Consider the following 16,779-nt stretch of genomic DNA (forward strand, 5'->3'; position numbering starts at 1 on the left):
TGATATCCTTAAGTTCTTCAACAAATTATTTATTTTATTATTATTTTATATTTTTAACAAGATGAAAGACACAGAACACAGAATACCTGATACGTTAAATTTGTGTATGTACGTGCGAATAAGCAGACAGGGATTATTTATTTGGAAAGTCTAGAGATGCAATATCCTCTTCCTGTCTGTGGCGGCCCGTTTCACGTGTGAAACCAGCAATTTAGTCGTCCGGTTCCGCGTCGCGTTATGCGCGAAGTTGAATTTCGAGTTTTGCGGAGCGTTCCACAAAGATATATGTGGGAGAGAAAATATCACGTGTAGCCATTTAAAAAGTAGGTCTTCACCATACGATAGTATGCCATGCTGTATCGCCTTGAGCAATGCACTGCCCCGGGAATTTCAATGAGGATTCAGCGGTTTTTTCGCTTCTTCAATACCTTACGCAATATGCTGTTTTTCCCGTGACATCCGGTCCCACGTCCATTGTGATACGACGCGTGCAAAATTATGCTAATATACACGCGGGCTATCGGTTATTGGTAATTGCGAAATCGCCTGCGATTGGTGGGTTTCAGTATAAAGAAGTTTATTACTAACCGATAAGAGCATTTGCTTGCAGGCTCATCGATTTGAGTTAACATACAACTGTTACGATTTCATTTAATTATTAAAAGAAATTATATATACCAAAAATATTATTTTTTCCTTTTAATTCTTAATTTTTTAACACAAATAAAATCATCTTAAGGCTGATTATACGATTTTGACTTAAGGAGATTGTAAGACAAAGTAATATGTTAAGAATTACTTGAAAAAATTACAGATTATTTTAAATTGCATTTAAAAGTAATACAAAACATTAGAGATAGTTGACCATCTGGATAAAAAATTATTTCAATAAAAAGTAATATTTTTTAAATTTATACTCTAATAGAAATATATGAAAATATATTATAAAATTATGATAAAAATCTCAATTTTTTTATATAAGTACTATTATATATGAATTCAAAAATATTTATGTAAAGTTACATTGAGATGCAAACATTAATTGTTCAGTAAATAAACAAAATATTTATTTGTTATTAACTAATTCGTAAATCTCAATGAAACTTTGCAGAAGTCATTTTTAGTATTTAAAATATTTATATAAAAAAATTTAGATTTTTGTTATTTTAAAAATTTTTGTTTATAACAATAAAATTAATATCAAATAAAATAAATAATCTATAAAAATATGTTGCTCAATAAAAACAGAATGTTATAAATACAACATATATATTTATAACATGTAGTTTCTTTAAATATTGTATTGTAGTATAAATATTAATATATGTGTTTTATATGGCCTTACAATATCTTTAATTTAGATTTATTCATCAGGCAAAACAAATTTCAAGAGCACGATTCAAAATGTATAAAAACAAATATAAGTATCTTGGATAAGCGAATAAATTAAAATTAATTGAGAAAGTGTTGAAATTGATGAAATTTTTTTCATTAATTGAAGAGAGATAAAAAAAGATAAAAGAGGAGAAAAGAAAAAAACAAGGAGCTCTCATTGGTTTCTCTATACGGTTTCAATCTGGTTTGTAATCTGGAAATTTTACGCATCTCTGGTCGCACATGCAACGTTTATCGTGGATTTCTCACGTGTCACTGGAGTATTCTATTTTCTAAATGATAGGAAAGAAGCGGAAACCTACGAGCCGAATATCCGCGTACGGACTGCTCGAAGAATTCAAGCAGTAATCACGTTAGTGTGATTCGAGTAATAGCTAATTATAAAATCCTTTCGTGCTTTTTATCAAAGTTTTTATGGTATCTCTAAAAGTGCAGAATAAAATTGTGATATTTTTTTTGTGCGTAGGTGTAACGGGGCGTATAGATCGTGGAAAAATGGATACGCAGCGAAACCTATTATAGTAAAAGGCAAGGTCCTTGCACCCGATGCGTAACGTTCTGTTTACGTACGATTTTTCTGAATATTTCATCGGCGAAATCATTAAATGTAACACCGTTCGTAAGCATGGATTTTCCTCGCGCTTTCTAATTGCACAGAAAAAAAGTAATCGAGTTTTGAATAATTAAACATTATCTTTTTACGAAGTATTACTGCGTTTACGACAAGAACGAGCTGATAATGAAATTTTCATATAATGACTTTCAATATCGTCTACTCAACATATTCGTGCGATAATTTTGTGAGCGTATTTATGCCGCGTATATTGATATACAAAATTGTTGATATATTTATGTAAAATATTCCTATCATGACATCGTACATGTGATATTTTGCCATTGTTTAGCGGTGCATAGAAAGTCTCTGGTAAAAATACACACATGTTTAGATAATGGAATATTTTTTAAATATTTGAGTATATTCGAGATTTTAATATGGAAATATCAAACGGTTAGAAGTCAAATAAAAGTTCTCGACTGTTGGAAAATAATCTGAATGGATTCTTTATACGCATTCGATTTCTCCGATGTCTATCTTGTGAATTATATCGATGTTCTTTGCATCGAACATGAATAGCGTATGTGGTTCATCGAACTTTAAATGTAATCTGATGAAGTACACGCGTCCATGGTTCCCAATGCTTCGGCATCAATGTGCGACGACATAAATTTTATACGCGTGCGAGAACCGCATGAACTTGCATATGAATTAATAGCATACATTTTGCGAATATTTCTTACATTCTTCATATTTAGAACTGCATTCTTTGTTAATTAAATTTTAAATAATAAGAGTTGAATTATTATTCTCAATTGAATAAAACAATAATAAAAAGAGCTAAGAACCAATGCTAGTTCTTAGCTCTTAAATAATAAGAATTAGTGGCTCTCAGCTTTTTTTACTTTTTATTATTAAATTTTAAATATTTGCATATATTTGAAGTAAATAAAATTAGAAATATTTCACAATATAACCGATAATTTACAAAGCAAAATGAATTCTTTAAGATAAATGAATAAATATGTTTACGCTGATTTGTTATCTTTCCTCGTAAAGAAGTTCCGGTTTTTTTATTTAGCTAAGAGAGAAAGTGCGATGTTTGATTCATGAAAAATGAAATCTAGCAAACTAACAAAATCAGTTATAAGAAATCTTGCAGAGAAGTTCTTGGCAGTAATTTAACATCTTCGATGACATTTTAATTATCAAGTGAATATTGAATTGTGAGAATATATTTGATCGATGGTACCTGCAAAAGAACTCGGAAATTCGCTTTTTATGAAACGAAGCGTTGCCTGGCGTGTGACATATAAAGTGGTCCATTATTGATGGTCCTAACAGAAAATTGATGATTTTACGTGAAAAAATAAGTAGAAAATGTGAAATAAAATCCTTCTACGTAGGTTTATTTTTCTATAAATTCTGTAAAAACAAGGGAAAATCAATTAAAGAATAAGTAATAATAAATATAAGAAAATTCTTTATTTAAATATATAAAACAGGGATTTCTTAATGCAAAATCTTTTCATTACTACGATCAACATAAATTGCCTTACTATTATATAATAACAAAATCAAAGAGAACACAATGAAAAACAACAAGATCTTTGTTGTCTAATCTAATTTTATTCGCGAGCAACAACATTTTGTATGTATGAAACTCGTGACACCTGCGCTATCGGACATTTGATTTACGAATATTTAAGCTGTGCGAAGATGAGCGTCTCGCTTGAAAATTTATGCAGTGAAACAAAGGTGAGCTGAAGTTCGGTCTAAAACATGATATCATTATACCTATATAGATTTCTCTCTTAACGCGAAAGCACTCGCTCTACTCAAGGTGAAAGTTGACTTATTATGTAGGGAGCGTGCACAAAGTATCTCGATTGAGTATTTACCGTATATCCTCGTCGAAAATTGTTGTTTTCTATCAAGTCATTAATGACTTCATCATGTTTTCAGGAGAAACTAGAACGAATGTTTAATAAGAAATGGTTTGATTTGAAAATTAAGATTCGAAGAAACATAATATTGCGATAAGAACTTACGTTGATTCAAAGCATTATTGGAATGCAATGTATCCTTCGGATTTCTATCTTGACACGCGATATGGAATGTCTACCGGAGCATCAAGCTGGAAACAAATAGATTTACGAATAACGAACATGAAATAAACTAATACAGTCTTGGCAAGTTTAGTTACATTCTGCTGACTCTTGATAATGTTGATATACGAATATATCTTAATAATGTATCTGCTAGAAGTATAAGAAATATCTCTGATAAATTATCGACACTTTTTCTTTTAGTGTCATACTGTCTTATATAAATTTTTTTAATTTAAAGTGTATTCAAATTAATAATTGTTAAAATTTTGTTTTCAAATTACATATATTGGTAGAATCCGAGTATTAAAGGGATCTGTAGCCAAAAGTAGAAATATTTATTTTTTTTTGATACTTTAGACGGGAAACATCGTGCTCGATTTGCAAAGTTAGTACATCATATTTTCAATTTAGATTTTTTTAGTATAAAAAATAAGGAACTGTCATTATTTTTTTTTATTTATAAAATATCATCTAACTTCATAGATTCCGCTTTTGGGTATTCTTGAAGTTAACACGACGTTCTATTAATATGAAAAAAACAATGACAGTATTTCCAATAGTCAGTATTTTTTATATTAAAAAAATCAATATTGAAAAAATAGTAGCTGGAACTCTGTTTAAAAATAGGCATTTTTTAATTGTTGAGAACAAGATATATTTATGATGTTGCTTATGCGAATTCAATGTAAAGTTCTCTAAGTTCTCTTTATTCTCGAAGTATTATTTATGTAATATATATATATATATGTATATATATATATATATAAATAATTTTTTATTGTTCACGAAGGTAATGAAAATTTGGCAAGATAAAATAGCGACTTTTAAATTAAAATAATAGCGTTTACATTGTAAACTAGTTTACTTTATATGACGCTATATTATTGGAATATTTTTAAAATTTAATTAAAGTAATTTTAAACATTAAAATGTAGAATCTTTCATTAATCTGTTATTACTCACTTAATTAACTGTTATTTTAATACCGCATTAGATAAATCTGCATATAAGAAGTAATTAATGTCTGTATAATTAATGTCTGTCGTCGAAGAAATATAAGTCAGTTCGTAGAAGTCATTGCACTCATTTGTCTTTAATAGGCGATGTAATTGCTGTTATTTTGTGCGTAATGGTCACTATAAATTAGTACCATTATTGTACGCGCGACGCACAATAAAAATGCATAAAAAGTTGATAAACAAGTTTAAAAAAAAATTCAAAAAAAAATGATGAGATTATTTGTTTGTTAATTTGAAATATATCTCTGTTATATTCGCAATAAGTGATCATCGTAGTGAGGCGAAATCTGATTATGAGTTGAACTGCAATTACGTATGTAATGTATATAGAAGCTGCAAAACTGTTTTATTATAAAGCAGAACTAAGTTTTTATTTCCACATGTATCCGTCTAGAAAAATATGACATATGCGAAGCATTTGTTCTCGCAGAAAATGTCGCAAGTTCATCTCTTTCACATGCGCGAATTTCACATCAGAAAATTATATAATTTTTTTTTTAATTAAATAACGTGGACTTAATTCAATGTCGCTATAAAATAAAATGCGAACGAGCGCTAAAACCGTAAGACAGTTGCAAAAATATGTAATCTACGGCAACAGAAAATTATGAAACACACGCGCTTCTTCTTTTTCGCTGTGGGATGCGATAATCTCATTTGCGGAAAGGCATCCATCTCTATTGTGTACATCACGATGCGCCTGGTGAAAAAGATAAGGCAGGTGTTTTGAATTGGCGGATCATTTTTTTTTCTTATCAATGTACGGCCCTGAATTCCCGGATGCCGTTATTCGAGCAGGCCGGCCGTTCTACTTGCTCTCGTGTCGAGCGAGACTTTGTCAGCCTTTCTAAAGCGTCGCTTGAGAGTCCCGGGTCTGGTGAAATATTCTCGAAGCATCCGCAAATCATCTTGGCAGTATACGATAAAGTTTGCCTCTAAGGGCAACGGGCTGCAAAATATCTCTGTCTCTCAATCTTCCTTAAAAACGTTGATTCTGAAATAAATGTGTGTTATAAATTATATTCAATGTAAAAATTCGAACTCAGTTTTCTAAATTTGACAATACATTCAATTGATTATTATCAATTATTATTATAAATCTTTTAACTACTTAATTGCCAGTTGATTTGAAAATATATAGAAGAATTAATTTCTTAAACTGTTACAACCTGCCGCGCAATAGATGGATTATTTCCGACTTTTAGTTACTTTTGCGCGCTAAGACTCTTTAATCTCTCTAACTCTTTAATTATAAATATAAAAAAACTGAAAAACAAATAACAAATATAATAACTTCTAAAATTAATTTTTGAAATAAAAACGAAACTTAACAACGTCAACTTTGTCTATTTGGTGCACAACAAGAGAAATCTTAAGCCGTGGAAAATAGCATGCGGATGCCATTTTCAATTCTTCTAAAATGTCACGGATCTTTTGTACTGCGATGCAGGAGTGGTAGTAGGAGAATAGAAAAGAGTCAGGCGACTGTTGTAATCACGAAAACTCGCGACGCGGCACGTACCGGCTGCATAATGGATAAAAAGCGGGATGAGAACACAATGGAGAGGCGCGTGCACACGAGTGTGCACGGTGGTATCCAATTAATTTGCTTTGTACATCTATTCCGGAAAGAAAAAAAAGAGAGAGAAGGTTAATTGCATCTCGTGCCGACGCTTTGCAGCTAATTAAGCAATTACAGTTATCAATCCGAATCCTGAAGTTTCTTATACGAACGCGGGTCCAGCGAGTCAATAGCGGACTTGTTTTGAACTTCCTCAGGATGTTCATTCACTTTTCATCGAGGACAAAAAAGTGATTACGATTTACGATTGTGTTTTGTTCCGTCAACCGGTTTTACATTCACATTGCGATTTTCGAAAACCGGTTGTGTGAAAGAACCGGTCTTATGTGAAGTTCTTCTGTCATGAATTGTTGACGATAACGGAATTGCGGCAACGATGGAATCGATGAAAAAGTACATGTAATTATCATACATTGAACGTAATGAAGACTATCTTTGCAATCGTGATCTTTTTATTAATAAAATCAACGTGTTTGCGTTTATAAAGCAATCTGATGAGACGCATCTGCTAGTTATTGATGACGATTATAATGTTGCGCGATATACGCGATGTTCCCATTTTTTTTAAACAACGGGGCTTGTGATGGGAATTTCTGCAATGCACGTGCATTCTTTTACCAGGGTAATTACGTGCCTAACTTTTAATATATGCGCGATATGTACAGTATGCGCAATGCGCTTTAATTAGTGGAAATATCCGAATGTATCATTCGAGCGGGAATCGTTATTAGTTACATAAGCGGAAATAATCGCTTCTTCCATTCGCTTTGTGTTGCAGATAATATATTTATTTTACTTCCTCATCATGCATCCCCATTCCCATTACGAGTTTTTCCTTGATATTACTGCACTCCATTATTGATGCATCTTTTTTCTTTTCCTTCCTTTATAAGAAGAGAAATCGCGATTGTTTTATCGGTACAATAACAAACGTATATGTCATGTGATTTAACTCAAATCAGCTTCTTGTATTAACTAATTAAAATATAATAATTAATTTTTGATTAATGTACTTGAATGATTAAAATGCTTTTCTTAACATATTTTAATTTAAGATAAAGGAAGAAGATTATATATTGGATCGGAAGAAAAGTTCTGCGGTATTTCGTTTGCTCAAAATTATATACAGAATATATTTGTTGCGAAATTTTCGACTATCTGATGTGAAAGCTTAAAGTTTTTCCTAAAAGTTTTTTTTTTCAAAAATGTTTCTACGACTTTTTGTTACCAAGTTACATGCGAATTAAATAAAAGAGCATTCTGATTTTGATTGTTTATAACTCCGTTAAAAATCATCGTATCATAATTAATAAAAACAGATCCTTAAAGCTGAAACTTTACTCTATCGAATGGTATCATGATAATTTGTTGATAAATGTATATACAAATTTGAGTTAAAAATGTGATTATTATACTTATAATCATTGCACAATGGTTAAAAGAAAAGTAATGTCATATATTTAGCTCAAATTTATATACTATTCTATTTTTTTAAATTAGCAATTATATCACTTGAGAGCAACATTTTAGCTTGAAGAATCTGTTTTTTTTTCTTATTACAGTATGATGATTTTTAATGGAGTTATGAGTAATCAAAGTCAGAATGCTCCTTTTTATTTAACTCGCGAATAATTCAAGAACAAAAAATCGTAGAAATATTAAAAAAAAAAAACGATTTTTGTAAGAAAAACTCCAAACTTTTGTAGATAGTTGTAGATAGTTGTATGTTATAGATAGTTGAATATTTTCACAAACTTTTTTTGGGCACGCTACGGATATACCAGAAGCAAAGAAAATTTTTCATTTTTTTCAACTCGTAGTTTTTTATATGTAAAAATTATAAAACTCACATAAATTCGAAAAATGTAATAACCATTTGAAAGTAGAGATTTCAAGCTTTAAAACTCTTTTTTTAAATTTAAATTTTGATCATTTTTAACGAAAATATTTACAATTTTGAGTTAAAAAATACTGCAAAACTTTTTTTCGACCCAATATATCTATAAAATTTTCCCATCGCTTTATTTTATAAATTATTAACGTTTGAATCACAATATCAAACTTTTGATCGACATCAATTATTCATATTTCAATAACGCTCTCACAATTCTATTTTGCACGCACTCTACTAATCTTCTTCCAACCGTATTTACACATATTTTTATGTTACGACACACTTTCACAGACTTATCCATTAACTTAAAAAAAAATGTTATTTCCTACACCTTTTAAGTAAGAAAGTAATCCGTTTATGGCGCAATATCATTGGACCCAATGGGTTAATAAGCGATAATCGATTTTCGAAGGTGGAGTACTCGGGCTGAGTGAAGGCTCACGCACGTGCACTCACGCATGTGTACTCACGTTAGCACGCTCGATGAGAAGCGCCCACGATCGTCGTAAGAATTTTTTACGAGCGAGTACACGAGAGCTGTCTCGTTTATGAGTTAGAAGTACGGGAAGTCGTGCACCATGCGCATCGGCCGAGGTACCCGTTGACCGTGGAACCTGTCGTACCGGTTTCCGCCAGATTCCGATCCACGCCGGTTCGACGGTACCGGGAAGACGTGGTGTGGTGAACAGGGCGATCTCTGCCTTCGAGGCAGCCCTGAAGCATCCGACTACAATTTCACATCGATGCATTGTCATTTATTTAACCAGGTCGCGTACGTATAAATTTAGATAATCTTACTCTTGGACCTGAACATTCTCTATTGACATGAAATTTGGAAAGCTGGAAATCGTCGAGCGCGCATTCCCTTTCAATTATATAACGCAAAAGGAAAAAAAAAGAGAAAAAAGCTCTTGGGTGAAAGATATTTTTCGATTGACTTGAAATTCCTTTCTTTCAAATAAAATTTGATTAAATGTAATGTTAGATATATGTAATGTTAGGAGAATAGATTGAGTGGTATCTTAGATTTTTTTCAAGATTTCATTTTCTTAAATGGCAAAAATTAAATGTATACATGATATGTAATGTTTCATATATATAATATTCTTATACATCCTATCCGTATTTTTATAAAAATGGAGATAGTTAAGAATTTTACATTTTCTTATTTTTGTAAATTGGAAGATGATATATCGAACAGAAATATACAAAAAAAGATTTTTTTGAATATAGACTCCACTATTTTGTGCATAATTTCAATGCTTGTTCTGCTTTAATAGCTTTTACTCCATCTTATGTATTGTACATTTCGAAATAGAATATCATTCTTTTTTCGTCATTTCTTTATTTTTTACTTTCGTATCTCCTAATTTCCTATCATACTTTCTTTTTTCCATTTACCTGTCTCTCTACATTCACTTACAACAAAAACCAGTCAGAAGCCAAGTCTTGTTTACTACTTAGACTTCGATATTGCCTGCCACCTCATTGTCCGATATCCGAATGACCTGAATGCGCGAACGAGAAAACAATCAAGAAAATGAACAATTTTAAAACAAGAAAGATTTTAAATCCAATTTTAAGTACAACAAATGCTGTTTATATTGATGAACCGAAAATGAAATTCTTTAGATATACTACTTTAGATATACTAGACTACTTTATATATTTTCAACATCATTTTTTATATAAATTTTTTTATTTTATGTAATAATTTATTATAGTAGATACATATCGTAGAAATCGTGAAGAAAAGTTTTCAAATTAATCGATAAATTTATCCGCTAGCATTTTAGAATATTATAATATATTAAGATCCGAAATATTAAATAATAGAATAGAATTTATTTACACTTTAGAATTTATTTACTTTTTATACGAGCCAAAAAGGGGAGAAATATTATATATAAATGTAATAGAAAATCTCTCTTGAAAGAAAATGAGCTTTACGATAGATGTATCTGATATTTTTCGTTCTGAAATATTAAATATCTCATTTTTATTATTTATTGTATCTACGATATAAATTTATAGTTTTTATCGTCTTATTGCTACAGTTGTAGATTCCATTTCAATTTCAGTATGACTCTGTGACATTCCTTTGCAAGGTGCGCGATAGCTGCATCCCTGTCCCGTTTGAAATAAAATGAATGCGTGCTACATACATATGCAACGTCATGCGTTTACGTTGTGAAACCGATGGAGATAACTAAAAACTGTGACTACAACGTTGGAGGAGATGCAGAGATGCTATATAAATCTCATATATTTTATCGTATATAGTCGGAAGTGATGCGTGTTTGTAATATATCTCTGAACCTTTTAGATATTTGTCTATTTACTACTACAGATCGAAACTTTGTATTACAAAAACAAAACTATATGTATATTAATAGTTTCTTGAAAATGTTATTTCTCGATCGATATTTTCGTTAATCGAAGAAAAATATTATTTGACATAAGAAAAATATTTTCTACTACATTTTATTTCTCACGAAAGACAATAATATGATATAACCACGATTATTTTTCTAATTAGATGTCTAATTCTTCTATTTAGACGATAATTTTGTATTGTATATCAATAATAGCATATTTAATACTATTATCAAATTAGTGAAGGTATTGAAAGTTATGCGATCCAGAAATTCTTGAATATCTACTCGTCAGTGCAAGAAAATACTATGATCAGTTAATTATAATTTTTGCAAATGTTATATATTCATAAATGTGATAAATTATATATATTATAATTAAAAATGTTATATTCCTATGTAATGTTTTTTTTCTGAGTTATGTTTGAGTTCAGACCGGAGTCTTACAGACAGTTCCGGTTAATGCTGCATAAATCAAAGGCAATTACGCGATTTCAAGAACTATTCTGCGAGGACGCGTTACGATCCCACGGTTGCGCGTGTGGAATCTCATGCGCCGTATGGCGTTTATGCTCTTTGAAGCGGAATAGATTCGCTTGAGTGCACTTTCTCAGAGGAATTTATTCCGACCGATCTGTGCGATCTTTAAACCAGTATATCATATGTGCAATGTAATGCACCGTACATAAGTTAGTATATCTCGGCGATATTTTTTGCTATTTTTCATAATGTTACCTTGTATAGGATATCGGAATCGGATATAGTGTTAATTTTTTGTAGGAACTAATCGAGTTTTTAAGTTATTAAAAATTAACGATATTTCGCGAATTGCGTTTATTATTTAAAATACGTGGATGAACAATGATATATTATTTCTGGTTTATATATTTTAAACTTTTAATAAAATCTTGCTTTGAAGCTTAGATTCTAAAATATTAAAATTTGAAGGATTATAATTAAAATAATAACTTTTCGCAATATTTTTGCTGAGAAAAATTTAACAAAGAATAATCTGCAATAAACTACTTTTTTTTCTGACCATTTTGTAATATCCTGTATAAATACATATGTACAACGTTTCGTAATTTTTTATGTTCATTATTTTTCATTTTGATAATAAGATTAGAAACAATTTTGATTTTTCATTTCTTCCAGCGTTCACATACTGAACAATACGTAATAAATTCATAATTTAATAAAAAAAAGTTGATATATACGTTTCTATTAATGAAAGTTTCATAGGTTCTCTTCTAAAAATATGCGACGTGCGTGAAATTGTAAATTGAATCGTGCATGAATACTTTGGTAGCTCATTGTATACGAGGTGTGTGAGTTCGTTGACGTCGCAGACGCGTCGCTGCTAATAAAATAACGAACTCATTATAACACCGACCCATTGTCTGGGTAGTTGCTCTTTGTGACCCATCTAACAACATGACCCTGCATCACACGTGCATCGGCTTCTACGTGGGGCCCTTTTGCACGATGGAATTCACCAAGGCTCGTGCGCAGTCGGGTCACGGCCCGAGGGGAACGTGAGAGCATGTATCTACACATGATCTGCGTGATACTGTCGCAGCAGTATAGGCACATATGTATACGTATATAGGCGACGTATGTAATATCGTGTATGCGTATGGAATTCTTGCAGCGAGGTTGATAAGCTTAGGTGCATCGACTGCACGTTAAAAATAAGCTTGGGATACTGGCACGACTGTGTGAGGGATTGTTCTCTGTCTTCCCTTTCATCAAGTTCTTCTTTATATATGATTATACCGGTTCATTTAGCAAAGTGGAAGTTGGGAAGAATTAGAGTTGAAAACCCTAGTCCACGAGATTAATAATTGCTTAATTTGCTGATATGGATTAATACACTTTTATTTACATATTTGTAAATATTTAAAAATGAATTTTTATAATTTTTATTATTTGGAATATTTTGTATAATGTTGTTAGGATTTGAAATATAAAATGATTTCCTTTAATAAATGGAAGATGCAAAGTGTATTATTCTTAAACGTAGCAACTTTTTTTAAGCTTAATAAAAAATAATGTAAAGAAACTTTGTTAAACTTTGTTAAAACTTTGTTAAAATTGTTTTCTCTTTCATCTGGAATTCCGACGATGTATATACAACATAGTGAATATTGAAAAGTGTAATTTAATAGACAGCAGCTGCTGTTGAAATTTTAAGTCAGACGCCGTTTGCCTCGAAATATAAATTTTTTAAGTTTTCTAGCGGCTGCCTGTCGCATGGGGAAAATACTCCCCAGAGCCCTATGAAATTTAAAATTATGTTATGAACAAACAATATTAAATATTCTTAATAAAAACCAGCGTTGGCTTATATGCTTATTTAGATATTGAATTAAAATAAATATTGGATTGTCTTGTTGATAAAAATTTTATTTGCAAATTCCAATTCGAACATTCTATAATCTATCTATTTTTCGCACATGAGTATGGTTTTGTATATTTGTTTGACAAGGTGAAATCGGTGCCGAAAGTGACGAAATCGCACGCAAATATCCGGGAATAATGTTTTATGCCCATAATATATTAGTATGATGCGCGCGCGCGCGCGCGTGTGTGTGTGTGTGTGTGTGTGTGTACACATAAGTGAGAACAAAAAGTATTCGTACAAGGAAATTTTTTATTAAAAAAATCATATTTGTAGAAAATAATAATTAATTAGCAATTTTATACAATAAATATATTCTAACATATACAAATGAGCTTCGCATTTCTGATATTATAAACTAAATTTCTCGACTGTACGAATACTTTTTGAGCATTCAAACAATGAAACTTTTAATTTTTGTTTATTTTTCAGATGATATATTTTCTATAATTAATACTTTTATACTATCTTTTTGGTATATAATTTTAAAGATACATACAGTCTATTTTATATTTGAATAAATTGTTAATTACCCAGCAAGAAATGATCATCAATTAAACGTCGAATCGATGTCAAATCAATATTGAAATCATCGTATTGATATCGATGACTCATTTCTGCTGGATAATATTTAATTTTTAAAAATAACATTTTTTTAAAAGATATTTTCTCTGTACGAATACTTTTTGTATTCACTGTATAGAATAGCGTTTGTAAAGAATAGCGATTTCCATGGTTTCTTCGAATTTCTCGAACATCAAAGAATTTCTCGGCGTTAACTCTTGTTTGCGATAATCGACATTTAAAAGATACTTAAAAACTTCGAATTATTTTGCAAGGAATTGTGAAAAGAATTTTCTGGCAAGGCGATTCTTCGCCTTTGTTTCCTTTATAACCATTTCATTTAATTCCTTAAAAGCTATCTTCGCGCAAAAATAATTCGTTAAACGATCTGGCGCTAAATTTTCTTTGCTTTATCCTTTGTATGTCTAAAATCATTATTCTTAATACCTTTCCATATTTTTTATTTAATGTATTGTATTAATCATCAAATTTTAATAGCGAAATTTTTCTTTAAAAAAATTATCTAAATTTTATTAAGAAAAATAAATTTTTTTCCTAACAGGTAACTTTTTTAAGGATTATTCTATGTATTTTTCCATCAGTTGTTTCAAAACAAACAGGTATTTTTGTAAATAACAATTAAATAATTCGATTTGTAAACAACAGATTAAAAAATCGTTACATCGAATTTTAATTTGGATGAAGTTTTATTATCAACACGATGCAGCTGAGTTTTCACGAAGCTAGTTTGTTCAGCAGCGGAATTGCAGCACAACGCGGCGAACAATACATCATGGTTGCAATGCAAGAAAAGTTTTCAGCTGCATTCAAGTTGCAAACGGGCTGAATTGTCCGGAATATATGATGGAAGCTTTTCAAATGTTCCTTCCAGCGTTAATTGAGCTGCAAAGTAAAGGAACAGGTAGTGTGCCCGTTTAAAAATTCGCAAATAAAAAATCTAAAACTCTTCTATTATTTGGTGTCAACTAAGCTAATTCTGGTGCTGGGGGATTACGACATAGATTTATAACAAGAATGAACTATTTTTGCGCTTCTCGGGAAAAAGAAATTACATCGAATGACTTTAATAGCCGACATACGCGTAGGAAGAAACCCAGTAGATGGTTAGTGTTAATGCTCTCAACTGCGTAGTACATATAGTATATAGAGGCCGCCGCGCATCAAGGGTCACACTTATCTCATTGAGCCCTATCAAACTCAATTACGGACGCTATAATTAACGTTCTAGCTAGCTGGCCTACTCGAGCACTGATAGGCATGAGCCGCAAAAGAGAGGAATGATGTTATTATCGAAAACTGAGCGTGGGAGGGAGAGCTATCAAGCGGATAAGTGGAAGGGAGTTTATGCAAGGAAAATCAAGTATTAAATACAAATATATAAGCAATTGAAAATATGCAATCAATTGACAGTCTCTGCTCTAGACAAAAATACATCTCAATGGCGCGCTTGTCACTTCGCTAGTAGAAACAGACGGTTGGCGAGTCTCACTTGAACAAATAGAAAGATGATCCATGATGCAAGTGGAAATGTACAACTCTTCATTTTTTCTACAAATGATTAATAATAATTCTTTAAAAAAAAAATGCAAATAATTAGTAATAATAGAGAAAGATAGATATTTTTCCGTCGCGATAAATTATTTCTAAAAAAATTATTTTTATTACATTTTTTTTCATATAACTAGCAAGTCAAAATTAGAAATTAACAGTATGTGAATTTTGAATTACGCTTAAAATATGTAGGCGAATAATAATATATTATTTCTAGTTTACGTATAATTTGAATTTTTAATAGAATTTTGTTTTGAAACTTAATTTCTGAATTATTAAAGTTTAAATAATGCTGTATAATAATGACTTTTAAAATAATGACTTTTTGCGACATTTTTTTTTTGCTAAGAAAAAAATTAATAAAGAATACAACTTTGTGTTGTGTTTGCAACACAAACAACTTATTTCCTGATAATTTTGTAATATTTTATATAGGTATATACAGGGCATCTGAATAATGAACAATTAATGAAAATACTTTCATATAGAGGCAGAATGGACTAAACTGAGCAGAAAAGTTTTCTACCATTTTGCAATTTTTGTGCTTCAACAGGCGGACATGCGCTCATTCGGAAATCTTTATTAATTAATATTTCATTAATTATCGCTCGTGCCAGTATAACAGATTAAGTCGAAAAATTCTCTATTATTTTGCAATTTTCGCAATAGTTAACGGTCAAGCAGGCGGATATGTCTTTATTTTTAGAAATTAATATCTCGTCAATCATTGCGAAAATTGCAAAATGGTAGAGGACTTTTCTATTCAGTTTAGTCCATTCTCGATGCGAGAAGTTTTTCATTAATTGTCAGATACCCTGTATAATGTTCTATAATTTTATATATTATATTTTTTATTTCTTTCGACCACAATCTAAAATATATAATATAAATATATAATATAAATTTATGATTGATAAGAAAGTTGATTATATATTTTTATCAATGAAAGCCTAGAATCGAAGAGCTCAATGGAATAAATACATGATTTTTAGGGCTTGACTCGAACATGACATCAATGTTTAAAATTATAAATTACAAACTTCCTCATTCTTGTGTTCAACTCTTCAATTCGCTCTACGATTCTATTTGAAACGCTCTATTATGTACCTACGACACCACTACTTGTGCATTGTAGTTACACAATGTAACTTCTCTTGGATCGCCACAGCAGGTTGATGATGTACGGCGAGGAGGATGATAATCGAGGCGATGCCAGGTCTCTCAAAGAGGGGAGAGATCATTGGCAGACTCAGAGAGAGAGAGAGAGAGAGAGAGAGAGAGAGAGAGAGAGAGAGAGAGAGAGAGAGAGA

At 30.8% G+C, this 16,779-nt stretch overlaps 1 protein-coding gene across 1 annotated transcript in view; it reads left to right on the plus strand.

Moving 5' to 3' along the window:
- LOC108685690 (guanine nucleotide exchange factor for Rab-3A-like) overlaps positions 1-16,779 on the plus strand; it is a 29,808-nt gene that overhangs the window by 788 nt on the left and 12,241 nt on the right. The window lies entirely within an intron of this gene.

The sequence above is a fragment of the Atta colombica genome, unplaced genomic scaffold, assembly GCF_001594045.1.
Source record: "Atta colombica isolate Treedump-2 unplaced genomic scaffold, Acol1.0 scaffold155, whole genome shotgun sequence".
NCBI lineage: Eukaryota > Metazoa > Arthropoda > Insecta > Hymenoptera > Formicidae > Atta > Atta colombica.